This window comes from Lepus europaeus, chromosome 6, assembly GCF_033115175.1.
Source record: "Lepus europaeus isolate LE1 chromosome 6, mLepTim1.pri, whole genome shotgun sequence".
Classification (NCBI taxonomy): Eukaryota; Metazoa; Chordata; class Mammalia; order Lagomorpha; family Leporidae; genus Lepus; species Lepus europaeus.
Window position 1 is genome coordinate 96,238,532 of NC_084832.1, and position 27,767 is coordinate 96,266,298.

Sequence of the window (27,767 nt, forward strand, 5' to 3'; positions counted from 1 at the left end):
AGAGGAGAGCAGGTATGTGGATCCAGGTTCCTGCAAAAAGAGGAAGAAGAAGACCAGTAAAAATGTCTTACAGAATCACAATGATGCATGTATTTGGGGGAAACCTTCATTCAAAGTATTCCAGACACCACCAGGCTTCAGGCATGGCCATGAGCAAGACCAGCAAATAACAGCTTTTTGCCCTGCAGCCTTGACCCTGATGTCTACTGTTCCCAACATGCAGCCCACAGCAGATGCTATTGAGTAACAGCTTGGCTTCATCAGAGGATGTGGGGTTGTAGCACCTCTGGTGGATGAAGTTGTTTTAGTAAATCCATTTTTAAAAAGAAAACAAAAAAGGACTTGTTTTTACTTTTTTCTAAATGTCTCTGACTACTGACTGTTCTATAAATAGATTATTTTTCTTTTTTTAATATACATATCTGAATATATAAATATAAATATATATATATATATATTTACTGTTACCAGCAACATATGACAGAGTTTCAGCATCAAAATCCATTTGGGGGCTTTTTTTTTCTTTCTTTTTCTTTTTTTTTTTTTTTTGCTTTGTAATAAAGAAATCCCATTCCTTGTAGTACAAGGAGTAGCACTCTCTTCTCCATCCTATCTTGACCATGTTGCTTTTGTTCAAATAGATGGTTAAACTTCCTTTGTGTGTTGGGACTTAACCCTGTCTTTTGGAAAATTTGGTCTTACTCTAGTCTTTGCTGGCTGTTTTTTCTTTTATATGTGAATGTTTGAAACTATGGTGCTGTGTCCTCTTCCCTCTGTTCTGTTCTCTGTTCTGATTAAGATGTTAGGTAAGCTGTATGTAAACTTTTATTAGAATGGGCTAATTTTTTAAAGGACAAAAAAAGTTACTAAAAAGCTTTTGTCTTCAGTAGCCTGTGTCCTTTATTTTGGTTTAAAAATCTGTGGTTCGACTTAAACTCATCAGCTTTCCCTTAAAAGGGGGTAGTGGGCTGGACCTAGAAACTGCTTTGTAGCTTCCTCTTCCGTTTTTGCCCCAGTCTCTTTTAAAGAAATGTCTTCTAGTACCTAGAAGTGAAATGTACTGTCCAGTTACAGTTTGAGTGGGTATGAGATTTAACTCAAAAGGCATCTTTAAAAAAAAAAAAGCAAAAGGTTTCTTATAAAATCCAATTTCTATAAATGCTTTCTGTGTGGTTTATACTACCTACCTTTTGGTTACTCTTCCCTTAATACTAGATAACATTTTGAGTGCTTTGGCCTATTAAAAGGTTTGTAAGAGTTGCTGTAGCATGTGTCTTGAGCTCATCTCAAGTATGTGTGTGTATGATTGAAGATTTCAAGGGACATCTTAAGGTAATTAACCAGTGTACCAAGTTTTCATTTTGCCAACTATATAAAGATTATCTCAATTAAGACTTTCATCTGATTGATGTTATAGAAGAAAGCATGATTTTTTTTTTTTTTTTTTTTTTTTTGCCATTGGGTCTTTGTAAAGTCTTCAAATACATGTGGATTAAAAATTGAATGTAATTTTCAGTGATGGATCCCTAGAACACATTTAAAATTTTACCTTTCCTTTCCAATTATCCATTCTACTATCCATGGAGAGTGTTGAGGATGCTAAGAAAGGTGGTTGTTAAGCTGCTTGGCATGTTGAAGTACTTGAAAAGGAGATGGAGTGGATGGCTGTTTGGGGAGTCACTTATGTGCTTGATATGGTATTTGCCTGTAGGAGACCTGAGAAAAATACAAGACAGTCTCCAACCATGAATAGCTTCCTAATATTTTGAAATTGAAGTGTGTCATTTAACTGGTACTGTGAGATTTTCTGTATATATTTGGAAGTCATGGAGGTTTTGGTCTGACCTGACCACAGATTAAGACAGCCTGAGAACACCAGAGAAATTAGTGCCTCCCTCCTCCGCCACCAAAAGGAAACAAAACAAACTCAAAATACAAATTTGCAGTTTTTGAGTTAATGAAATAAAGTACATCCATTTAGAGAAATATTGGTGTTCTATAAAGTGTTGTTATCACTTAGAAGAAATTACTTATTTACAACTTAACTCTAGTCTTCTGTATTGTAACATTTTATGTTAAATCTTGATTTTAAATGTTTTCTCTACCTTCCCTAACTCACAAAGTTGCAGTTTTTCATTGGTATTTTTATCTTGCGTGTTTTAATTCTTTCAAAGGGATTTTTCACTGCCTTCCTTACACACATTTTGGCAAAGGTTAAATAAAGGAAATTTTTTAAAAAATGATAGGTCTTCGATATTCTTACAAGGGGTAAGTCATTGGAACTGTATAGATCCCCAGGTTAGAAGCACAAGCGCAGCATTCGACGGTACTGCAGCACAGCCGTGTTATGCTGGCTCCCTCGCAGGGCTGCTGCAGATCAGCTTGGCCTGTGTGATTCACATTTGTGCCTCAGTAAAAGTACAAATTACTGCATGTCATATTTTTTTGAATAGTTAGAAGGCAGACATTAAGTCTGTGATTGCCCACAATCTACTTTAATAATCAAAAAACTGGCACACACTGACAGACCTCTGAGAGTAGCATGATTTGATGTGTGCTTTGCTCATGTTCTTCTCTGCTTTTATTCATAACAGGTGCACAAGAGCTGTCAGTTAATTTGTTTTTCCTAATTTTTAGATTCTGGATGCAATTCATTGCATGTAAAGAAACTCCCTGCCTTGTCAGTATTCTGATTCTGTAATACATTTGTGTGAATATCAACCAGAACTGTAAAGTAGGATGAAAGGAAAAATTAAGAAAGCCAAAGGGTTGGGATTATCCACTTTTATAGAAGAAAAAGTGACCATTTGGAGTGGGATTTGAAAACTGTAAATTTGGAAAATTGAGTTGTTGGCCCCACATATAACTAGGTTCAATAAAGTTTCACATGTGCATTATCTTCATGTGTAGAAAGTTGCTTTTGCAGTCAGTCAGTCCTTAAGTAGAATTCCTGTTGAGTACCTCCGCCCACCTCCTTACATAAAGCATACCCCATGTCTGTGTTCACAGATGTGCCAAAGACGTGTTTACAGCAGGAGAGGGAAAGAATGGACGCTGATAGATTCTGGAATCCCTGTCTCTGTGTCTTCTCTCGGCCTGGGTCATTCCCAGTCACCACTGTGCAACAAACGACGGGCTCTGGGGAAGGCACGTGGCAGGGTTTAGGAGATGAGTCCTGCTTGTTCTTCTGCAGCTGACAGAGCTGTCTCCTGGGAATGTCTCTTGTGAGCCTCAGGACCCCTAATGGTTATTCCCTTGCATATTTATTACAGTTTACCAGAGTTATTGGTGATGCCTTATGAAAAATATAACTTGATTTCTTGACATTTGAGTATGTCTTGTATTTCTTTTGTTTTCCGAATGAGTACTAGATATGATTAATTGCATTACATCTAAAAAACTCTTTGTGCTCAGATTCCTATCCTAATGGTTCCCATCCCTGCCCCCTTACTCTCACCCCCTTCATTTACATTGTGGCAACTTTAAATGGGAACCAAGTAAAGGTAGATTTTGGTAATGATTATTGATAATCCTAAGGAAAATTTTAACCTGTGCCAAAGCAGTTTTTAGTATTACTTGCTAACTATACAATAAAGAACTGAGCCGAAATAATCTGGTCAGTGGTGTGATTAGCCCATTATTATTACTGAGAATAGTGTTTTTGAAATTGAATTACAGGAAGTAACTCCAGGAGATATCACGGGTCCTTGATTTTCCATGGAAGCTCCTTGGTGACCAGCAGATGTGAGTCCATCCTTGGTTCTTGAGAAATGTGCTCCTTTTTTTTTTTTTTTTTTTTTTTGACAGGCAGAGTGGACAGTGAGAGAGAGACAGAGAGAAAGGTCTTCCTTTTGCCGTTGGTTCACCCTCCAATGGCCGCCACGGTAGCGCGCTGCAGCAAACCGCACTGATCCAATGGCAGGAGCCAGGTGCTTCTCCTGGTCTCCCATGGGGTGCAGGGCCCAAGGACTTGGGCCATCCTCCACTGCACTCCCGGGCCACAGCAGAGAGCTGGCCTGGAAGAGGGGCAACCGGGACAGGATCGGTGCCCCGACCGGGACTAGAACCCGGTGTGCCGGCGCCGCAAGGTGGAGGATTAGCCTAGTGAGCCGCGGCGCCGGCCAGAAATGTGCTCCTTTGCAGGGGAGACGAGGTTCCAGAGTGTTCTTATCGTTTTGGATCCTGCTGCTCACAACCAGTTCAGATTGCAAGTTACTTCAGAGAAGTAAATGACACTTCTTGCTCCATCGCGAGGTTACCAGGTGGTGCACATGTGAAGGGCAAATGTTAAGGTTCTGCTTTCAGTGGAATTGACAGTTTCACGAGGTGTGTGACTGTGTGCGTCTGTGTTGGGGGTGGTGGTGAAGAGTTGGTTGTTAAGAGGGGAGAGAATTCTGGTTATCCCATTACTTGGAAGAAGTTTGCTTGCCCACAAAGATCCATGAAATTTCATAAAGTGGCAAATCCTTTCTAGAAATTGTCTAGATCACACTTTTTCTTGGGTCTTTGACACTGTGGTTGATGCCCATGAATGGAAGATCCAGAATTTCTTCTTGGAGCACTTGGCCAATGATTGGAAGATCACGTGTGATAAAAAGTAGAGAACGGTACGAAGGAATACAGTCAGATAAACACCGAGTAGCTTTGGAGTTTCTTATCCTCCCTCCCCCCGTTAGCTCTTTTAAATGTATTTCTACTCTAGTGGAAGGACTTCATATTTCTGTAAAGTCCCATGAAATGTCTTCATTAGATGAGACTTCTCTAATCTTTTTTTCCCCAAAATTAACATTTTTATTAAATCAAGTTAAAAAAAGCTCACTGTAGAAAAGTCAACAAGGGTTTTACGAAAACCAAAATATACCTTTTTATACAATATATATATAAGCAGCAAACTACTGAGATTTTCTTTTGTATCTAGTAAACGAAAGCATAAACACATATTAGTATGGAATGTCAGCTAATCCCCTCTTCATCATTTAGTATGTGATTTGCCTTCCATAAAATACTTTATGAGTCTCATTAATGAATACGAAGAGCCAACCCAGTTCTGATTTAAAAGTAGTGAAGCAGTGACTGGCAGAATCTGTCTCATTATTATCATAGTCATGTTACCTTTGAGAATAACAAATGGGCACCATTGAAACAGATAATTTGTGTGTGTAAACTGATTTTAAGGTGTAATACCAGCCAACCAGACCATGTAGCATTTGACTAATTTTAAACATTTGGTGATATACAAAATTTGTATCGAATCTGATAAACAATCCCATATTGCCTGCTCATTGTTAAAATCTTTAACAAAAATTCTATAAAACTTGACAAACTACAAGTATATATATGTGTGTGCATATACATATACAGTATATGTATATACACATATATTTTTAACTTTGAATTTTTTTTTTTTTTTATTTTTGACAGGCAGAGTGGACAGTGAGAGAGAGAGACAGAGAGAAAGGTCTTCCTTTTGCTGTTGGTTCGCCCTCCAATGGCCGCCGCAGCTGGCGCGCTGCGGCCGGCGCACCGCGCTGATCCGATGGCAGGAGCCAGGTGCTTCTCCTGGTCTCCCATGGGGTGCAGGGCCCAAGCACTTGGGCCATCCTCCACTGCACTCCCTGGCCACAGCAGAGAGCTGGCCTGGAAGAGGGGCAACCGGGACAGGATCGGTGCCCCGACCGGGACTAGAACCCGGTGTGCCGGTGCCGCAAGGCGGAGGATTAGCCTAGTGAGCCGCGGCACCGGCCTAACTTTGAATTTCTAAAGTCAAATGAAGACAAACTTAAGGAAGGAAAGAAGGAAGCAAGAAATGAAGGGAGGGAGGGAGGGACGGAACTCAGTATGGCTGAAGCACGGTACCTGGGGCATGTGTGGTGGCTGATGTGCTTGGAGAGGTACAGGACCAAGGCCGGCGCAGACTGGCTCCTTAGACCGTTCTTTCTGGCGGTAATCTGGAAGATAAGCTGAGTGACCACCCCGAAGGCTAGCATAGAAATCCGGCCATGATGGGAGATGGGGAAACAAGGCAGCGGCGGGGGCAGCAGCAGAGGCGTAGGTGGCGGTGGTGGCCCGGGGCCCGACAGCCTGCGCCGACTTCTTTAATCTTGTCTTTGGAGCTACCTTCTATGTCTTGTCAGTGGAGAAAAAAAGCACCCCAAGAATGGTCAGATGGTGAAATTTTGCTAAGGAATCTTTGCGTTCTCAGGGACACAGTGATGAAGTCTTATCTGAGACTACTAAGCTGAGTGCTGTATAATGTAAAGAACACTGAATAGGGGCCAGCATTGTGGTGTAGCAGCCAGAGCTGCCGCCTGTGACGCTGGCATCCCACATGGGCACTGGTTCAAGCCCTGGCTGCTCCACTTCTGATCCAGCACCATGTGCCTGGGAAAGCAGCAGAAAGTGGCCCAAGTGCTTGGGACCCTACACCAATGTGGGAAATCGGAAAGAAGCTCCTGGCTCCTGGCTTTGGGCCTGGCCCAGTCTTAGCCATTGTGGCCGCTTAGGGAATGAACCAGCAGATGGAAGACCTCTTTGTCTCTCCTTGTGTCTCTGTGTAACTCTGCCTTTAAAATAAATAAGATACGTCTTGAAAAAAAAAAAAAAAAACCACACCACTGGATAAGAAGCTGGGTTTGTGGTTTGTAACTGTGCGCCATTCAGTTGGTTACCCAGCTCCTCTGGAACTGGCTTCCTCTCATATGTGAGTTAGCTCACACAGATACGAAGATACATAAGTCACAGCCCCATTCCTTAACAGGGTAAGATGGGATTTTTAAGAATGTTTCTTGTGGGGCTGGCGCTGTGGTGTAGTGGTTTAAGCTCCCACCTGCAGTACCAGCATTCCATGTGGGCACCAGTTCAAGTCCCAGCTGCTCCAGTTCTGATCCAACTCCCTGCTAATGCTCTGGGGAAGCTGGCTCAATTAGTAATTTTTTTCCCCAATCAAAAGATGAGGCCCTGCTTCCATACTTTGTGGCTTGGTATGCCCCAGGCACTGGTAGCTTTAGTCTTTCTGGCCTAGCTCTGCTGTCTTTCACTGGGGCTAAGCTTGGTGGAAGCCCAGCTTAGTAGTAATGCTCTCTTTGGAACCCGGAACAATTCAAGCACGTCTGCTTTTGGTTATGACCTTCAGTACTGCTGGTTTGTGATTGCTGAGGTCATTCTTTCCTGTTCCTTTGTAAGGAGCCCTGCTACTGGTTAGCTGGAACCTGAGCCTGGCTGAGCCACCTTTTGCCTCAGGGCTGTTTCAGGGCACTTTGTGTGTTGTCACTTTACTGCTGGTAAGTGGGTATGAATGGGTGGATTACAGGCTGGTTGCCATAACCACTCCATTGCACTTCCTTTTAGAGACCTCTGTTATTCAGCTGTACCATCTGTCCTCTGGAGTGTCGTCTCTGAGGGACTTGGATGGCTTTGCGGGCATTTCTGTCCCCAGCGCTGCCATCATCCAGGGCAGTGTCGCTGATCATGAGGAGCTGCAGTTTCTGGACATCTACTTCCCATAGTGGTTTCCACGTTATGTCTCCTCAGCACTGTTCCTAAAACACTGAATGCTAGGATCCTGTTCATCTACTTTGATTTTAATGTCTTGACCTTTGATGCGTTTCTTAGTGTACGTGACTCACCTCAGTTCCTTAAATGGCCTTTTCCTTCTAGTTTGTCAGATCACTCTGGCTTCGCTCCATTCATTTATTGTTTTTTAAAGAAACATTTATTTATTTGAAAGGCAGCATGACAGAGAGAGGAAGCTACAGAGAGAGAATTGAAGATCTTCCATCTGCTAGCTCACTCCCCAAATGGCCACAAAGGCCAGGGCTGGGCCTGGCTGAGGCCAGGAGCCAGGAGCTTCTTCTGGGCCTCCCACACGGGTGCAGGGGCCCAAGCACATGAGCCATCTTTTTTTTTTTTTTTTTTTTTGGATAGGCAGAGTGGACAGTGAGAGAGAGAGAGAAAGGTCTTCCTTTGCCATTGGTTCACCCTCCAATGGCCGCCGTGGCCGGCGCACCGCGCTGATCCGAAGGCAGGAGCCAGGTGCTTCTCCTGGTCTCCCATGGGGTGCAGGGCCTAAGCACTTGGGCCATCCTCTGCTGCACTCCTGGGCCACAGCAGAGAGCTGGCCTGGAAGAGGGGCAACTGGTACAGAATCCGGCACCCCGACCGGGACTAGAACCCGGTGTGCCGGCGCCGCTAGGCGGAGGATTAGCCTGTTGAGCCACGGCGCCGGCTGAGCCATCTTCTGCTGCCTTCCCAGAGACATTAGAAGGGGGCTGGATTTGAAATGGAGTGACTGGGGCTTGAACTGGCATTCTGATGTGGGATGCTGGCATCTCGTGCTGCTGACTCACTCCAGTGGTGTGCGGCCGCACCACCCTGAAAGCGCCCGCTCTTGTCTCGCCCATCACTCCTGTGCCTGCTGTAATGTGGATCCTGCTTTCGCTGTCTCACTGAAATCACTGGTGCCCAGTGAACGCTCCTGTTCTTGATTGACCTCTCTCCAACGTTTAATACGGTTGTCTGTTCTTCAAACTTCTCCAATGCTACTACTCTGCTAACTTCTTCTCTAGCTGCTCTTTAATCAGCTCCCTTTTCTGCGAATTCCCTTAAAAGAATGTCATGGGGTTCTGCTTTATATATCTACATGCCCAACCCATTCCCAGTTACCCCTTCTATTCAGATGAAGCCCAAATCAGCATCCCCTGCTCATGCTTGCTCTCTGAGTTCTTGAATCCACTGTCTGGTAACCATTTCCACTAGTGTCTGTTTTAATCACTCCAAACTCATTGTTTCAAAAACTAAACCTTTCTACTCCAAACCAGTTCTACTTCCTTTATTCCCTGTTCAAACTAATGACCAGTTGCCCAAGCCAAAACCCTGTGAGCCATCACGGTATTCCTTCTGCCCATTCACTCTTTGCATGCAATTAGAAGGTTACCAAATCCTTTAGGTTGACTTGTCTTTTATCTCCATCTCTGTTTCTTTTCTTTTCTTTTTCTTTTTTCTTTTTTTTTTTTTGACAGGCAGAGTGGATAGTGAGAGAGAGAGACAGAGAGAAAGGTCTTCCTTTTTGCCATTGGTTCACCCTCCAATGGCCGCTGCGGCCAGCGCATCTCGCTGATCCGAAGCCAGGAGCCAGGTGCTTCTCCTGGTCTCCCATGCGGGTGCAGGGCCCAAGGACTTGGGCCATCCTCCACTGCCTTCCCGGGCCATAGCAGAGAGCTGTCCAGGAAGAGGGGCAACCGGGATAGAATCCGGCACCCTGACCAGGACTAGAACCCGGTGTGCCGGCGCCACAAGGCGGAGGATTAGCCTGTTAAGCCACGGCGCCTGCCTCTTTTCTTTTTCTAAAATAGTATTGCAATGTGAAATGCAGCAGTGGCTTCCATTTCAGCTGGACCCCTAATTAGTCTTCGGATTCCTCTTTGTCCTGCAGGGCCGTTGAGTTTTGCAGAACTCTGCTGTGCATGTGCTGCTTGGGGTGCACATCTTCTCAGAGGAAGTTGCCGTCAGCCCATCCCTGTGGTCTGTCTCCATCTCACTGCATCCATTTGTAGTTCGTTGTCTTCCTACAATTGCTAGCAGAGGGCTCGCAGCTGGAACGCAGAACCGTTCTGTTACAGTGTATGTGTACTCCGGCATCGAAATAAAAACTGTGGACTTGAAATAGTCTCCCTCGTGGGAATGCTTATACACAAAGAAATGGTAGCGTGCTGAATCCTTGGGAATCCTCTTTGACAAATCTTTCAGTTCTTTGTTGTGTTGGCCAAATTATGGTTTCATTTTCTCTATCTATTTCCAACTTCATGCAGTTGAGCTGTTACTCAACTTTTCCAAAGCCTGACAAGCATCTCGAGAATTAGGAAATGTTTCTCCTTGTAGTGTTTGATGCCAAGTGTCCACACCCAGGTCAGTCTACCTCATTGATTTTCATCTGCTGTCACTTTTCCCCAGCAGCTGTTTTTTATATCCGTGTAAGGATACATCTTCCTTCTCCGTTTCAAACACTTTACCTTTAATGGGCCACCTCCAGACTCCCCTTTCAGTAGCTCTTGTTGCTGCATCCTGCATTTCTTGATGAACATGAGACTGATCTGGAGACCATGCAGTGAATGTCCATTGACATCCCTGGCCATTGTGAGAATCTAATCTGAACGATATGTAGCACGGCTCTTTGTGCTGCAACAGGGGCAGAGCAAGGGGGTCACAACCCTTATCCCAGGAGTCTGTGGGCTGATGGCATGAGCCAGTCACAAGTTGCTCATTTTCCATGGGCACCTTCAGAAATCTGTACTTCCATTTCTGGCTCTGGCTTGCTTGCATGCTGGGCTGGTGGGACACGGTGGTGGCCACTCCCATCTGTTTCCCTTGTGATGCTCTTATCACTACCACCCTGATTTCTTTGCTAGCCTTTAGGGTGGTCACTCAGCTTATCTTCCAGATTACTGCCAGAACGAATGGTCTAAGGAGCCAGTCTGTACCTGCCCTGGTCCTGTACCTCTCTAAGCACATCGGCTGCCACACATGCCCCAGGCACTGTGCTTCAGCCATACTGAGTTCTGTTCTTTCCCCCTCCCTCCCTCCCTCCTTTCTTTCTTCCTTTTCTTTCTCTCTCCATACACTAGGCTTCCTCCCTGCAATGCCCATGTTTTCATTCTGGCGATGTCAGCCTCAGTGCTGCTTCTTCAGAGCCCCTTGTTGGCTCTCACAGCAGCCTCCTTTCCTCCTGATGGGCCTTTGCGAGGGTGACACATTTGTATATCAGCTCCCCTAGAGCAGAGGCTATACCCATCTCTCTATACCCAGCAACTAGAATATTCAATAGATAACTGTTGGATGAGTGCCGTTTCATGCCTTTGTTTCTCCATGCTCATGTTCTTGCCTGTTTGTTGTTCTCCATGTGTGGACGGCATACCCTCAAGCATGGCTTCTGGATCGGTAGCATCAGTGCCACCTGGAAACTTGTTAGAAATGCACATTCCCAGGCCCCACCCCAGGCATCTGGAATCAGAAAGTCTGTGGCTGAGGCCAGCGTCCCTCGGGAGCTGTGATGCACACAGACGTTTGAGACTCACTCAGTGGATGTAGTCCTTACATTTCTATCCCCAGGATCTAACATGGCACCTAGGACAGGAGTACGGTAAAGGGATGAGAAACTCATTCAAGTGCCTCTCTGGCAGCCTTTCAATAGTTTGATCATAGCATCTCTACCTGCCCATTCCTCATCCTCTGCCTGTCTGGTTTAATGTCATTAATTCTAATGTGTTATGACTTTGGATCCCTTTGCCTTCCTCATTGGATTTATTTGAGCAAATTCCACCTTACTGCATGCCCGTCTTAAATATATCCAGAGTTCGTTTTAGTTTTAAAGCTACAGTTCTGCATGTTGGAACTCTGTAAGATCACCCCAGCGGGAGACAGTTTGCAGTGAGCATGATCAGCGCTGTGTCTGTGCAGTTGGTGTGCAGTGGAAACCAGCAATGTTGCTGAGCTCCCTATGTTCTCCTGGCCTTGGTGACATGGAAGTCATCCTGCAGAATGGTTTCTGGTAATGGTGTCGGTGGTTCTGAGCCCTGGTGGCACAGTAGTAGCCCTGGTGGCCACTGCTGCTCCAGACCATTCGTACTGCAAGTGTCCCAGGGTGGAGCCCAAGCGTCAGCATTTTTTTTAAAGATCTATTTTATTTATTTGAAAGAATTACAGAGAGAGATGGAGCCAGAGAGAGAGAGAGATCGATCTTCCATCTGGTGGTTCACTCCCCAATGACCGCAATGGCTGGAGCTGCACTGATCCAAAGCCAGGAGCCAGGAGCTTCCTCCTGGTCTCCCACATGGGTGCAGGGGCCCAAGGACTTGGTCCATCTTCCATTGCTCTCCCAGGCCACAGCAGAGAGCTTATCAGAAGAGGAGCAGCTAGGACTAGAACCGGCACCCACATGGGATGCTGGCACTTCAGGCCAGGGCGTTAACCCACTGTGCCACAGCGCCGGCCCCATGAATATTTTTTAAAAACTGTTTTGTTCATCATATTTGAAAGGCAGAGACACAGAGACAGAGAGATCTCCCATTTGCTGGTTCACTCCTTAAATGCTTGCAGGAGCAGCAGCTGGGCCAGGCTGAAGCCAGGAGTCAGGAACCGGGTCCAGGTCTCCCACGTAGGTGGCAGGGGCCCCTGTATTTCAACCATCACCTGCTGCTTCCCAAGGGTGCACATTAGCAGCACTCTAGAATCAGGAATGGCCAGGACTTGAACCGAGGCCCTCTGATACAGGATCAGGGATCTCAAGCAGCATCACTACCACCACGCCAGACACCTGCCCCATCAGTCTTTTTTGGAACAGCTTTAAGGAGGTAAAATTTACATGCCACTAAATTAACTCACTTTAATGTATGTTGAATGCTTCTTAGTACATTTACAGACTTGTGCAGCCATCACCACATCATACAAACTTGGAAATGTTTCCATGACCCCTAAAAGAAACACTACGGGTAGGCGTTGCAGATTGAGCTGCTGCTTGGGGTGCACATGTCCCACATTGCAGCGCCTGTGTGAAGCCTGGCTGCTCCACTTCCAATCCAACTCCCTGCTAATGCACCTGGGAAGCAGCAAATGATGACTCAAGTGCTCGAGATCCTGCCACTCACGCGGGAGACCTGATGGAGCTCCTGCCTTCTGGCTTCAGCCTGGCCCAGCCTGGGCTGTTGTGGCCGTTTGTGGAGGGAACCAGTAGAAGAAAAGTTCTCTCATTCTCTCTGTCTCTGTCTCTGTTGTTTTCTGCCTTTCATATAATACGTAAGTAAATCTTAAAAAACAAAACCAAACAAAACCCCAGAAACCCGTGATGTCTGCTCACATCTCCCTGTTCTTTGTCTCCATAGCTTTGCCCTTTGGAGACCCCCACACCAGGATGTCTTTCAAGCTCTCATATGATTTTTACATGTGAGTAGGCTGAGAACTGCAGTTCTACAGTGCGTTGTGAGAAACCTCAGTAATATTTAAGAACTGCGTGTAAGAAGGATGTTTCACATACTTTCACACTTAGGCTCCCACCTATGCCCATGCGTGCTTTCATCACCAGTATGACAAAGATCATTAATTTGGTAATGGAACATAGTAGACCATTTTGTTATTTTTCCTTTACACATATTCGAATCATATTCAAAATGGCCTCCCATGCTTTCTGCGAGTTATTCAGAAACACCTGTCGGCTGCCTTTCCCTGTAGGTAAATGACACTGGGAGGTGTGTGAGGAGTAGCCTGCCTGAGATAATGTGGACACCAGACATTGCCCTCAGTGGTGGTCGCCCAATTCTCCTTTAATTATCTTTCACATGGTGCTTCTGTCTGATTACCTTCCCTGCCAAATAATAGATTTTTTTTTTTTTTTTTGACAGGCAGAGTGGATAGTGAGAGAGAGAGAGACAGAGAGAAAGGTCTTCCTTTTTGCCATTGGTTCACCCTCCAATGGCCGCTGCGGCCGGCGCATCTCACTGATTCGCAGCCAGGAGCCAGGTACTTTTCCTGGTCTCCCATGCGGGTGCAGGGCCCAAGCACTTGGGCCACCCTCCACTGCCTTCCCAGGCCATAGCAGAGAGCTGGCTTGGAAGAGGGGCAACCGGGATAGAACCCGGTGTGCCGGCGCCGCAAGGCGGAGGATTAGCCTAGTGAGCCGCGGCGCCGGCCGACTGCTCCTCTTTGATCCAGCTCTCTGCTATGGCCTGGGAAAACAGTAGAAGATGGCCCAACATCCAGGTTGCAACAGCTAAGGCTGGGTCAGGCTGAAGCCAGGAGCTTCATCCAGATCTCTTATGTGGATGCAGGGGCCCAAGCACTTGAACCATCTTCCACTGCTTTCCCAGGTGCATTAACAGGGAGCTGGACTGGAAGTGGAGCAGCTGGGACGCGAACCAGCACCTGTATGATACACCATCGTTGCAGGTGGCAGCTTAACCTGCTGCACCACAACACCGGCCCCTATATTTCTCGGGTTTTTAAATATACTCACTGACTCTTCAGAGTCTTTGGGTACACGTCTTGCATTTCCGCACATGTGTATATCTTGTCACCCCCAGGCCTCTAACACCAAGCACAACTTTACATATGTGTGTACGTTCTGTATACTCATGGCAGTAGGTTTCTATTTGCTGTATAACATTGCTACAAATTTAGTAGCTTAAACAACACATACTTATTCCCTCTTAATTTCTTGGCCCTGGAGTCAGTACCCCTTCCCTGGTTACTCCACTTCAGAGTCTTACAAGGCTGCCATCAGGGTGGTGTTTGAGGCTGGGGTCACCCCCCCCTCCCCCCGGTAGCTCTGCTTCTCAAATAAATAACATAAATCTTAAAAAAAAGAAGTCTGGATAACAAGGGTTCAACTGCTGACATGAGGAAATCATACATGGATGAATCTCAAGATAATTATGTGTGTGAAAGGAGACAGATAAAGGGTCTGGCGCTGTGGTATAGCGGGTTAAGCCACGTGCCTGCAGTGCCAGCATCCCATATGGGCGCCTGTTCGAGTCCTGGCTGCTCTATATCTTAGGAAGCTCCCTGCTAATGCTCCTGGGAAAGCAGCAGAGGATGGCCCAAGTGTTTGAGCCCCTGAACCCCCATGGGAGACCCAGATGAAGCGAGCTAGGCAAGCATCTACTTCCAAGCACAGGCAGTTGTGGGCAGCATCTCGACCCTTGTGGGTGGTGGGATTGAGCACCTCTGCTTCCGGTTGACCCCCAGTCTGAGGCCAGCTTCCCTTTCCTTGCTTCCTGAGCTTTCCCAGCATGGACACTTGCTTCCTCAAAGCCGGCAAGGAGGAGAGTGTCCTGGCAAGGTGAGGCAAACATAAGCATCTTGGAAGCATCTTGGCCGTATTCTGTGAGGTGGAAGCAAGTCACAGGAGCTGCTCACAGCAGGAGGAGATCCCAGAAGCACGTGAATTCCAGGAGACAGGGATCGAGTGAGGCCACACTCACGTAGCTGGGGGTGGGGGTGGGGGTGGCGGTGGAGGAATACGCTACATCCCGCAGAGGCTGCGGTACCTGGGAAAAGATGTCAACTTCCTGGGAATTCATAAACTTCGTTCTCTCTATCCTTTCTATTCAAGTTCAGTTGCAAAGGGAAAGTGTGATGTCTTTGTTTTTCTAATATTCATGAAAAGAAAAACAGGAGCTTTTTTTTTTTTTTTTCACCTGGGATAAAATTTTGTAAGATGACTACAGATTGAAATATTTATAACTGCTCTTTTGCCAATCTCCTGTATTCAAGAGAACAGGTCTTGGGGCTGGTGCTATGGCATAGTAGGTTAAGCTGCCACTTGAAATGCCAGCATCCCATATGGGTGCCAGTTTGAGACCTGGCTGCTCCACTTCTGGTCCAGCTCCTTGCTAATGTACCTGGGAAAACTGGGGAAGGTGGCCCAAATGCTTGGCTTCCTGCATACACATGGAAGACCCGAAGAAGCTCCTGGCTCCTGGCTTTGGGCTGGCCCAGACCCAGCCATTGGGGCAATTTGGAGAGTGAACCAGTGGATGAAAGATTCTCTCTCTCTCTCCCTCTTTCTGTGTATCTCTTTCAAATAAATAAATAAATAAATTCTTTAAAAAGAGAGGGGCTGATGCTTTGGCGCAGCGGGTTAATGCCCTGGCCTGAAGCACCGGCATCCCATAGGGACGACGGTTCGAGACCTGGCTACTCTACTTCTGATTCAGCTCTCTGCTATGGCCTGGGAAAGCAGCAGAAGATGGCCCAAGTCCTTGGACCCCTGCACCCACGTGGGAGACCCGGAAGAAGCTCCTGGCTCCTGGCTTTGGATCGGCGCAGCTCCGGCCGTTGCAGCCAACTGGGGAATGAACCATTGGATGGAAGACCTCTTTCTCTCTGCCTTTCCTCTCTCTGTGTAACTCTGACTGTTAAATAAAGAGAGAGAGAGAGAGAGAGAGAGAGAGAGAGAGAGAGAGAGAACTGGTCTTTTCTATTTTTCAGAAAAATAGAGAACTCTGACTCTCATCAAGTCTATTTTCATATGTTCTGAGTTCTTTGATCCTACTGGTTCAACAACTTCAGATTGTTCAGGTCCTTTTCATATCAATGCAAAGCCTCATTTTAATTTTCAAACTACGATTCTGAATGAAGGAATGAGGTCTCCTTGGGTTTTTATATATGTTTTTAAAATTTTTATTTATTTATTTTTTTGACAGGCAGAGTGGACAGTAGAGGGAGACAGAGAGAAAGGTCTTCCTTTTTGCCGTTGGTTCACCCTCCAATGGCCGCCGTGGTAGGCGCGCTACGGCCGGTGCACCGCACTGATCCGATGGCAGGAGCCAGGTGCTTCTCCTGGTCTCCCATGGGGTGCAGGGCCCAAGAACTTGGGCCATCCTCCACTGCACTCCCTGGCCACAGCAGAGAGCTGGCCTGGAAGAGAGGCAACCGGGACAGGATCGGTGCCCCGACCGGGACTAGAACCTGGTGTGCCGGCGCCGCAAGGCGGAGGATTAGCCTGTTAAGCCACGGCGCCGGCCGGGTTTTTATATTTTTATGCATGGTTATGTTTGCAAATTTGTTCCTCTATACATTTTTTTTTCTGCAAAAAAAAAAAAAAAGGAAAAATGATTTTGGAGTTGTTAGCAAAAACTGCTTTATTTGGGAACTAGTGCTGTGGCATAGCAGGTAAAGCCTCCGCCTGGGGTGCTGGAATCCCATATGAGCACCAGTTCAAGTCCTGGCTGCTTCGCTTCTGATCCAGATCCCTGCTAATGCACCTAAGAAAGCCGGGGAAGATGGTCCACATAGCTGGCAGGGGCCCAGGCACCTGGGACATCTTTCACTGCTTTCCCAGGTGCATTAGCAGGGAGCTGGATAAGAAGTGAAGCAGTTGGGACTCCACCCTGCTCATATGAGATGACAGCATCACAGGCAGTGGCTTAACTGAGCCACAACACTGGCTCCTGTATTGTTATTTTTTTTTTTAAAGTACCTGGGGCTGGTACCGTGCCACAGCAGGTTAAAGCCCCGGCCTGCAGCACTAACATCCCATATGGGTGCTGGTTCGTGTCCCGGCTGCTCCACTTCTGATCCAGCTTTCTGTTATGGCTTGGGAAAGCAGTGGAAGGTGGCCTAAGTGCTTGGGCCCCTGCACCCACATGGGAGAACCAGAAGAAGCTCCTGGCTTCAGATCAGCTCAGCTCTGGCCATTGTGGTCATTTGGGGAGTGAACCAGTGAATGGAAGACCTCTCTCTCTCTCTCTCTGGCTCTCTCTCTCTAACTCTTTTAAATAAATAAATCTTTTTTAAAAAAAAGTACCACCATAGGTTTCCTAGAGCTGACAGCCAGCCAGATTCCTTTTAAATTTATGTTTGCTGAATACCCTCACTCTGAAATTACCAAAGAAGATGGTAGTGTTTATGTTAACTCAGGAAGCTGAGTACAGAAGCAGATCGAGGTTTTGTACGCCCTGAAGCTTAGGTAATTGCAGGGAGTCCTCTTCATGAAAAATACTGCAAAATCAAGACTTCAAAACCAGGGGCAGGGGAGGGAGGAGCCCCGAAGCCATCGCTGTTGCCTCCTGGGGTGTGCATTTGCAGAAAACTGGATCCGAAGTAGAGCCAGGCTTGGATCAGGACACTGATGTGGGATGCTGGCGTCCTGCGTGGTGCTTCCCTGTCGTGCCATCTGTCATTTCAATCACGCTGGAATTTGCTCTCATCTCATTCTGCCTTTATGCCCTTTCTTTCGAGTAACGTTTCCGCTCTCTGTGGGCCATGCTGCAGAACTATCTGGAGAGTACCCTGTTCCTGTCTGTTTTCTGGGCCCTTTCAGGCTTCGCCCTTGCAGGCCACCAGTGGGGAGGCAGAGCTCTCTCCATCGCTGAGTGTCTGCATGGGTGGGTGCCAAGAACTCGGATGGCAATGCGGAACCTCCGTCCAAGCAAGCACCCTGTGGACCGTGGGCAGGAACGCAGCGCCAGGGAGCTGTGAGGATGTTCTGGAAGTTGTGAGCCTGGAGAGCTTCCAGAGGAAAGCAGTGTAAACAGCGGTGGGGAGCAGAGTCAGAACTCTCAGGCAGGATGAAAGGATTTGGGTTATTTATCTTGGAGGAGAGACAGCTGAGGGTGGCTTTGGACAGTTTCAGATACAGTGTAATACCTCTCTCCTGACGCTAGAAGGAGGAATTAGAGGAGAGAGGCCACTGGAGTTTGCAAATGGAGCTGCCCTCTTGGAGACACCTGAGGAGCGTGTTTAAATTCCTGTGACCACCCTGCCACACTCAGGACCAGGGGCCAGGCGTCTCATGGCTTCCTTGTTTCCCGGGTGACCTCAGTGGGCGGCTAAGATGCAGAAGCCCTGGGCTCTGGGCAGGATCAAAGTTCTTCAGCTGCTGGGGATTATGTGGTTTGGGAGCGGGGTGTGCCGTCTTCCTGCTTGGAAATGGTCTAAGACTCAGAGCTTCTGGGGCGGAGTTCAGAGGCAGGCCTTCCTCAGATGGCCTCAGCCCTGGCTGTTCATCGGGACTGAGTGTGTGCAGGGGCCGGCATTTGGTGCAGTGGTTTTAAGATTCCCCTAGAGACCCCTGCATTCCATGTCCCAGTGCCCAGGTTTGAATCCCTGCTCCACTTCCGCTTCCAGCTTCCTGCTCATACACAGAGGCAGCAGGTGAAGGCTCAGAGTTGCTCCCTGCCATCCACATGGGAGACCTGATGGAGTTTCTGGCTCCTAGCCTTGGCCTGGCCCAGCCTAGGCTGTTGTGGCCATTTGGGGAGTAGATGATGAGAGATCTCTGTTGGTCTCTGTCTCTCTTTCAAGTACATTTTAAAAAATTTTAAAAAATGGGTATTTGGACCTCACCCCAGAAATATGGGATAAAAATCTGTTAGGTGGGGGCCTTGATTGCGCTTAAATTCCTGTGCAATGTGGATAGCTAGCGAGCTCTATATACATTCATACACCGCTCTGGGTGATTCTGACCCAGTGTCGGCATGGGATTCACTGTCTAGTGAGGATTGTATTCATTGGGTTTCCCAGGCAAGCCATGCCTCTCATAGCAGCCCCCTCTGGGATGAAGGCATTGCAGATTTCAACAGCATTAATTCATCTTGAACAACACCACTGAGCATGTCCTGTATTCCACACCCCCTTCCCTAGTGAATCCCATGTGTATGCTAACCTGAGGTTGGGAGCCTCGCCCCACCAGTCAGCAAAAGAGGATAAGCACCTACTATGTTTTTGGCACCACTGGATCCCTTGGGAATAGAGGAAATGGATATTTTTCCCTTTGAAGGAATTCACAAGCTCCTGCACTGAAATCAGTTAGGGGCTGGTATTGTGGTGTAGTGGGTAAAGCTGCTGCCAGCAACACCAGTATCACATATAGGCGCTGGTTTGAGTCCCAGCTGCTCCACTTCCAGTCCAGAGTCCAGAGTTACAGAGAGAGGGAGACACACACACACATACACACACAGGTCTTCCATGTGTGTGTTCACTCTCCAGATGGCTGCAATGGCCAGAGTTGGGCCAACCCGAAACCAGGAGTCAGGATCTTCTTCCAGGTCTCCCATGTGGCTGCAGGGACCCAAGCACTTGGGCTGTCTTCTACAGTTTCCCAGGCCATAGCAGAGAGCTGGATCAGAAGTGGAGCAGCCTGGTCTTAAACTGGCACCCAGATGGGATACCAGTGCCACATGTGGTGGTTTTATCTCTAGGCCACAGCACTGGTTGCTAAATAAATAAATCTTACAAAAAAAAAAAAAAGAAGAAGAAGAAGAAGAAAAGAAAAGCAAGAAAGAAGTTAGAGAACAACACAAGAAAGACTAACTGCCCACTCAGGTGGCTCAGCAAGTGATAACTTCCAGGAACGCATGGGATTTTAGCAGAGAACAGACAAGGCTTGGAAAGAATGAATGAAGAAGGGCATGCCAGCGAGATGGGAACCAGGAGGACATCCTTGGGGGGCCTGGAGAGAAGGAGTTTGGAGGAAGAAGAGGTTGGAACTAGGAAGGAAGTCAGTCCGGAGGTGTGGGTGTGGCCATTAGCCCTAGTATAGAGTTCTTTAAGAAAAGAAATTTGAAAGAGAATCAGAGAGAGAGAGAGAGAGAGAGAGAGAGAGAAAGCTGGTTCACCCATCTTCCTCCCTATATGTCTGTAACAGTAGAACTGGGCCAGGCTTTCCAAGCCAGGAGCCAGGAAGTCCATCTTGAGCCATCACTTGCTGCCTCCCTGGTGTGCATTTGCTGAAAGTTGGAAGCTGGAATTGGAAGCAGAGCTGGGACTCAAACCCAGGGACTCTGCTATGGGACGTGGGCATCTTTGGCATCTTTGGTCCTTTATCCACTGTACCAAATGCCTGCCCCTGCCTTCTGGTTTCTGGTTCAGACAATGTCAAGTTTTGAATTGAGAGGAAAGTGGTTCAACGGTGCAATCGATGCTAGAAAAATATATTTTTAATGGAAGGATAGGGATAAAACACAAGAGCAAGGGAACCTGGGATTGGGCTTCGTCTGAAAGACAGAGGAGGAGGAAGTGGGGAAGAGGGAGTGACAACCCACAGCTCAGGCCTTGGGAGAAAGGGTCGGTTCCAAGTCACCCTGGAGTCACCATCTTGCTCCCCCACAGTTCTGAGTAGGAGGAAAGACGCGTCAGCCAGAGACTGGACTGACCCTGTGGGGCTGTCTCAGCTGGGCCTGGCATTCTGTCCCACCTACCCAGTTCCGTCCACCGCCATCAGACCGGGCCTTGCGGGGTCACAATGGATCCATGCACACACGGGACCACTCTGTGATCAGATTTGAGCAGACAGATCTTCTTTCAGTCTCCCTGCCTTCTGGGTGAGATCTGCAGGGACATCAATCACAAAGTTAACCCTGCGGGCTAGCAACATCCAATCCCAAGCAGAGCCCTGCTTCCTGCACTCTCCCTGTCATAAATCCTTACCAATACCCCTTCCTCCAGCTGCCTGTCTCAAAAGTAATAAACCCACAGGCCGGCGCTGTGGCATAGCAGGTAAAGCCACCGCCTGCAATGCCGGCATCCCATGAGGGCACCAGTTTGAGTCCTGGTTGCTCCACTTCCAATCCAGCTCTCTGCTAAGGTCTGGGAAAGTGGCAGAAGATGGCTCAAATCCTTTGGTCCTTATACCCACATGGGAGACCCAGAAGAAGCCCCTGGCTCCTGGCTTCAGATTGGCGCAGCTCCGGCTGTTGCAGCCATCTAGGGAATGAACCAGTGGATGGAAGACCTCTCTTTCTCTCTCTCTGCCTCTCTGTAACTCTGCCTTTCGAATAAATAAATAAAATCTTTTAAAAAACCTGTATATATGAAATTTTAAAAAAAGAGTAATAAACTCAACTTGGTTAACCACAGTTTTTTTTTAAAAGATATATTTCTTTTTTTTAATTTTTTTAATTTATTTTTGTTGTAGTGTATTTTTGATCACTTTTTTCATTGTGCTATTTTCTTACTATTTAGTCTAAACAGGTATTTGTATATTTTAGATATACATTCTTTGTACTTTATAAATTATTTTCTTCCTTGACATTGTTTTCTTTTGTTTCTCTTAACAGTTTTCTTTTTATAGACTTGAAATCCAATCCCATAACGTTTGCTTTCTGCCTAAGAACTTTTTTTTTTTTTTTTTTTTTTTTTGGACAGGGAGAGTGGACAGTGAGAGAGAGAGAGAGAGAGAGAGAGAAAGGTCTTCCTTTTTGCCGATGGTTCACCCTCCAATGGCCGCCGCGGTAGGCGCGCTGCGGCCGGCGCACCGCACTGATCCGATGGCAGGAGCCAGGTGCTTCTCCTGGTCTCCCATGGGGTGCAGGGCTCAAGGACTTGGGCCATCCTCCACTGCACTCCCTGGCCACAGCAGAGAGCTGGCCTGGAAGAGGGGCAACTGGGACAGAATCCGGAGCTGCGACCGGGACTAGAACCCGGTGTGCTGGTGCCGCAAGGTGGAGGATTAGCCTAGTGAGCCGCAGCGCCGGCCTTAAAGATATATTTCATTTATTTGAGAGGCAGAGTTACAGAGAGATGAAGAGTGACAGAGAGAGGGAGGTCTTCCATGTGCTGGTTCACTCCCCAAATGGCTACAACAGCCAGGGCTGGCCAAGCTGGGAGCTTCTTCCGGGTCTCCCACATGGGTGCAGGAGCCCAAGCACTTGGGCCATCCTCTGCTGCCCTTTCAAGTGTATTAGCAGGTGGGCACATACTTCGAGTGCCTGCCTGCTTTTTCTTGTTGGGGACACCAGGTCAGAGGAGCGCTGTGTAGTCAGGAGCAGAGAGGGCCGAGACTGTGGCCACGTTGGTGTTCTCTGTCACTCACCCACGTCATCAGGGCATCAACATAACTTCTTGCTCTTCACAAACATGCTCCTTTAAAAATGTCTGGGTAAAAGGGGCCCAGTGGTTGAAACTGCTCCTTTAAAATGTTGCTTCTCTGCCCTTAATCCCTCGCCATAGCTCAGGAGCATCAGGGTAGGAGCTGTGGGAGGAATTTGTCCCTTGCTCAGGATCCCTGCTCGCCAACTGCTAATCAGCCACGAGCTTCCTGCTGGGAACCAGTTACATAAATGGTGCAAACTCTTACCGTGCCCTGGGAATCAGACGAGAAATCAGGGAGGCAGTGATCAGAAGAAACAGGATGCAACTGGAAAATCACTACCCCGGAGTTAGAGAGGAAAGGTGGTTCCCCGCTGTGCAGGGAGGGGAGGGCAGCGGGAGAGGATTGTAGGAGACGCCTGCTGGGGCAGGAGAGAGCCTGCTCACTAGATTTTTAAAAAATCCTTCCAAGTCAGATGGACTTTTCAGCGAAAGCAACGTTTTTCTTGTCCTTTTCGTTGGTCACTCGCCTCCTTCCTGAGCAAGTTGTGTTTCGTCTCACGGCCCTGCAGCAGCCACACTAAGCACAGCACCAGACCTGCGCTTTTTAGCCTTGTCCTGGTTTTTTCCTCCCCCTAGGACTAAAGGATCCTCTGGCAGTTCCGCAAAATGGGCTTTGGAATCCTACAAACCTGAGTTCAGACTCCAGCCCTTTACTGCTCACCCGTACGTGACCTTGAACGAGTCACTTCGGTCGCTCTCGCTCTCGCTCTCTCTCTCTCTCAGGTGGGCACAGTGGTGACCCCTGTGTTAAGGATTTGTTCTGAGAATGAAATGAGATGGTGCCGACACAACACCTAGCACGCTGACATTAACAATCTCTGTCATAAGTCTTTTTTCTTTAAGGCTTTGGGATTATGAAATTCAAGTTAATTATCTTATCTGGAATCAAACCCAGAGGAAAACCTGTCAGAGTGTGCAGCCCCACCTCTGGGTTTTATGTCTAATATCCCGGAACTTCTCCCAGCAGGGTCAGGTTCTTGGGCCACAGTGGTCAGGGAGTAAACCATAATCTTTCCAAAGTGCAAAACTTTGCATCTTAAACTAACTGTAGACTTACAGAAAAGTTGCAAAAGCAGTGCAGAGTTTCCATATATCTTTCAACCAGCTTCCCCGAATCTTAACATCTTACATAACCATAGTTGATCGTCAGAGTCAGGAAATGAACACTGGTAGAATAGTATTGGGGGCCGGCACTGTGGTGCAGTAGGTTAATCCTCTGCCTGTGGCACCGGCATTCCATATGGGCGCCAGTTCTAGTCCTGGCTGCTCCTCTTCCAATCCAGCTCTCTGCTATGGCCTGGGAAAGCAGTAGAAGATGGCCCAAGTGCTTGAGCCCCTGCACCCGCATGGGAGACCTGGAAGAAGCTCCTGGCTCCTGGCTTCAGATCAGCCCAGCTCCGGCCGTTGCAGCCATCTGGGGAGTGAACCAGTGGATGGAAGACCTTTCTCTCTGTCTCTCACTGTCTGTAACTCTACCTCTCAAATAAATAAACACAATCTTTTTTTTTTTTTTTAAAAAGGAATAACATTAAAGACTTTATTCAGATTTCACCAGTTTGCATGTTAATGTCCTTTTCTAGTCCCAGGATCCTCTCCAGGATCCTTGCCTTTGGCTGTTACTTTTCCTTACTCTCCTGCAGCCTAAAACAATTCCTTATTCCTTCCCTGTCTCCTGAGACTTGGACTCCTTTGAATGCTGCTCATTTTGGGTTTATACTTTCTCATGATTGAACCTATTTTGGGCAAGAATGCCCCAGAAATGTTGTGTCCTTCTCAGCACGTGAGAAGCATGTGGCTCACAACATGGGCTGGACATGTCTTCTCGTGGTGATGTTGACATTGGTCGTGAGGTGGCTCCTGTTTGGCTTCTCCGTTAGTCACCACCTTTCCCTCTGACGTTAGTAAGTACCTCGGGGGGAGACACTCTGAGATGTCATAAATTCTGTTTCTCCTCAAACTTTTCACCCACGGATTTGAACACTCGTCCATGGATCTCAAATGTAACAGTTTGACAGTGATGTTTGTCCAATAGTGACTTTCTGTTTCTCTTTCCTGTTCCACTGTTAATTGGGTGCTGTTGTAAGGAAGAGCTGTCCTTTCTGCCCCACTGATTTATTCAATTAGATGAACATGAACTTGTGAACGAATTCTGTTCTGTGCACTGTAATCCAATATTTTCCTTATTCATTTTGCTGTTCAGATCGGCCCGATCCTAGGCGGCCACACTTTGTTGTCTTCATCACTCTGCGAGCTCCTTTTTCTTTCCATTCTTTGCGATGTTTGAAAAGGGGTTGAGGAAGCATCCCCTCCCCACTGCGCCTCTAATTTAAAGGTTCAGAAGAGGAGACCCCACTGCTCCCTCTACCACCAACCCAAGGGTGGAATTCACGTTGCTCAGAACTGTTCTTTTTTTTTTTTTAATTTAAAGGTAGATTTATTTAGTTACTTATTTGAAAGACAGTTACAGAAAGAGATTTTTCCATCCACTGATTCACTCCCTAGATGGCCACAAGGACCACAGCTGGGCCAGGCTGAAACTAGGAGCCAGGAGCTTCATTCAAGTTTCCCACGTGGGCCCAAGCACTTGGGCCATCTTCCACTGCTATCCCAGGTGAATTAGTAGGGAGCTGGATCAGAAGTAGAGCAGCTCTGGGGCTCAAACGGGATGCTGGCAGCTTAACCTGCTGTGCCACAGCATCGACCCCAGATATGTTCCTATTGAAAGAAATCATGCTTCTTTTAGTCTTTTTGTTCTTATTCTACTCTTAGTAGAGACAAACAATTGTTGCAAGGGTACAGCTTAGCCTGTTGGCATTGAAATATACCCAGCATCAATTTGATAAACCAAGCCCTCCTAGGCCTGCTTTTTCTATGGTTCGCTTTGTTTCATACACTTCTGCTTTGGGAGTCTCCATTTACCTTCAATCCCTGGAGAGTCTTGGAGCTTTAGCAGCTTCTCCCTTAGAAACTCTAGAGTGCTAGGGTGGGCCTTGTGGCTACTCTGCTTCTCATCCAGCTTCCTGCCAATGCGCCTAGAAATCAGTGGATGATGGTGTAAGTACTTGGGTCCTTGCCACCCAAGTGGGAGGCCTGGATCAAGTTTTTGGCTCCTGGCCATTTCAGGGAATGAACCAGCAGACAGATGTCTTGCTCTCTGCCTTTTAAATAAATAAATAAATCTTTCAAAAAATCTTCTTGAAGGCAAACTCTGATATCTTTTTCTGGGTTTCTCAGCATTGCACCCAAGAGACCGAAGGATGATGGCAACATGAGACAGATGCAGGGGTAGGCACTGTGGCGTAGCAGGTTAAGTGCTGTGCTGGCATCCCATATGGGCCCCAGTTCATGTCCTGGCTGCTCTACTTCTAGTCCAGCTCCCTGCTGTGGTCTGGGAAAGCAGCAGAAGATGGTTCAAATCCATGGGCTCCTGTACCCACATAGGAGACTTGGAAGAAGCTCCTGGCTCCCGGCTTCATACCTGCCCAACTTCGGCCATTGTGGCCATTTGGAGAGTGAACCAGCAAATGGAAGATCTCTCTTTCTCTCTCTCTCTCTCTCTCTCTGTCCCCCCTCCAACTCTGCCTTACAACTAACTGAATAAATCTTTTTAAAAAAGCGATAGGTGCAAAACTAGTTTTACTTGATTTGTGAGGGACTGTCACCAATACCTGTTTACCACTTGTCAAACTTTAGAAAAATATATTTATTCAAAAGGCAGAGAGAGAGAGAGAGAAAAACAGAGAGATCCTCCATCCGCTGGTTCACTCCCCAGTGTCCCCAACAATCAGGTCTGAGCCAGATTAAAGCCAGGAGCCAGGAACTCCACCCTTGAACCATCATCTGCTGCTTTTCCAAGCTCATTAACAAGGAGCTGGATCAGAAACAGAGCAGCTGGGACCCAGCTGGCACTCTGATCATGCTGTTGGCATAAGCAGTGGCTTACCCCATGATGCCATGACACCAGCTCCTCAAACTTTTTAAAAGTATTTTAGTCAACTTGAGCAGGGCAAAAGACCTATCATATGTATTCCCACATCACAGAGGAAAAAGGAATTAGTAGTGACAAAGACTTGGAGAGGAATCAAAACATTAATATGGCAGCCGGCGCCGCGGCTCAATAGGCTAATCCTCCGCCTAGCGGCGCCGGCACACCAGGTTCTAGTCCCGGTCGGGGCACCGGATTCTGTCCCGGTTGCCCCTCTTCCAGGCCAGCTCTCTGCTGTGGCCAGGGAGTGCAGTGGAGGATGGCCCAAGTCCTTGGGTCCTGCACCCCATGGGAGACCAGGATAAGCACCTGGCTCCTGCCATCGGATCAGCGCGGTGTGCCGGCCGCAGCGCGCCAGCCGCGGCGGCCATTGGAGGGTGAACCAACGGCAAAAGGAAGACCTTTCTCTCTCTCTCTCTCTCACTGTCCACTCTGCCTGTCAATAACAAAAAAAAAAAACATTAATATGGCAAAAGTTGGGTAAAAAAGATCGACATTCCTTAATTCAAGAGCTGCAAAGCAAGACCAACTCAGAATAACCCAGGTGATGCCCTGGTCACTGACAGTCTTCCCTGAGAACTGAAAGTGCTGGCTGTTTGCATGTGCAGGGACACAGGGACACAAGGACACAAGAGGGGCTGTGCAGTGCTGCCTAGGCCGTTGAGCGTACCGACGTCAGTGTCAACGTCAACAGTGAATTTGAGTCCTCAGTAAACACAAGTCATCCAGTAATTTTAGACTACGGAGGCCGAAGTTTATAATGCTTGGGTGCTCCATTAGTAGGCCACTGGGAAGCACCACCCAATGGTAAGTAAAAATAAGACTCCGTGAGATTGCTTTGAAGATGGACTTTTTTTTTCGTGAGTTTGCAGCCTGAGCTTTGCACAGTTAAACAGACTGAGAGTTAGAAGGGGAGAGGAAAAAGAAGAGCTAAAACGTAAGAATCATCGTCTCCAGGCGTGCGTTTGGTGCAGAGGTTATGATGCTGTTTAAGACATCCTCAGAGGGCCTGGTTCAAATCCTGGCTCCGCCTCCAATCACAGCTTCCTGCAAACTGCAGCCTGAAAGGCAGCAGATGATGGCTCGAGCACCACACATGTAGGAGACCTGGATTGAATTCTGGGCTTCTAGCTTTGGCCAGGCCCAGCCCTGGCTGTTGTGGGCATTTGGGTGTGAAATAGCGTATGGGAGATTGCTTGTCTGTCTCTCTGCATTTCAAATAAGATGAAAATAAATCACTGAAAACTATAAAAAGGAGCTGGCATTGTGGCACAGCTGGTATCCCATATCTGAGCGCGGGTTTGAGTCCCAGGTGCTCTGCTTGTGGTCCAGCTTCCTGCTGTTGTGCCTGGCAAAGCAATGGAGAATGTCCCAGGTACAAGGGCCCCTGCTTGCCACAAGGGAGATCTGGATGGAGTTCTGG

General features: G+C 47.4%; 1 protein-coding gene and 1 pseudogene across 1 annotated transcript in view; one reads left to right on the top strand and one right to left on the bottom strand.

Annotated features, from left to right (window-relative positions):
• The first annotated feature begins 3,682 nt into the window (after window positions 1-3,682).
• SLC6A13 (solute carrier family 6 member 13) overlaps window positions 3,683-27,767 on the top strand; it is a 62,462-nt gene continuing 38,377 nt past the window's right edge. Inside the window, exon 1 of the mRNA XM_062194638.1 lies at window positions 3,683-3,744. The gene's annotated coding sequence lies outside the window, so the exon portion shown is untranslated. The remainder of the gene's footprint in view (window positions 3,745-27,767) is intronic.
• On the bottom strand, window positions 9,342-10,353 carry LOC133762147 (twinfilin-1-like; annotated as a pseudogene).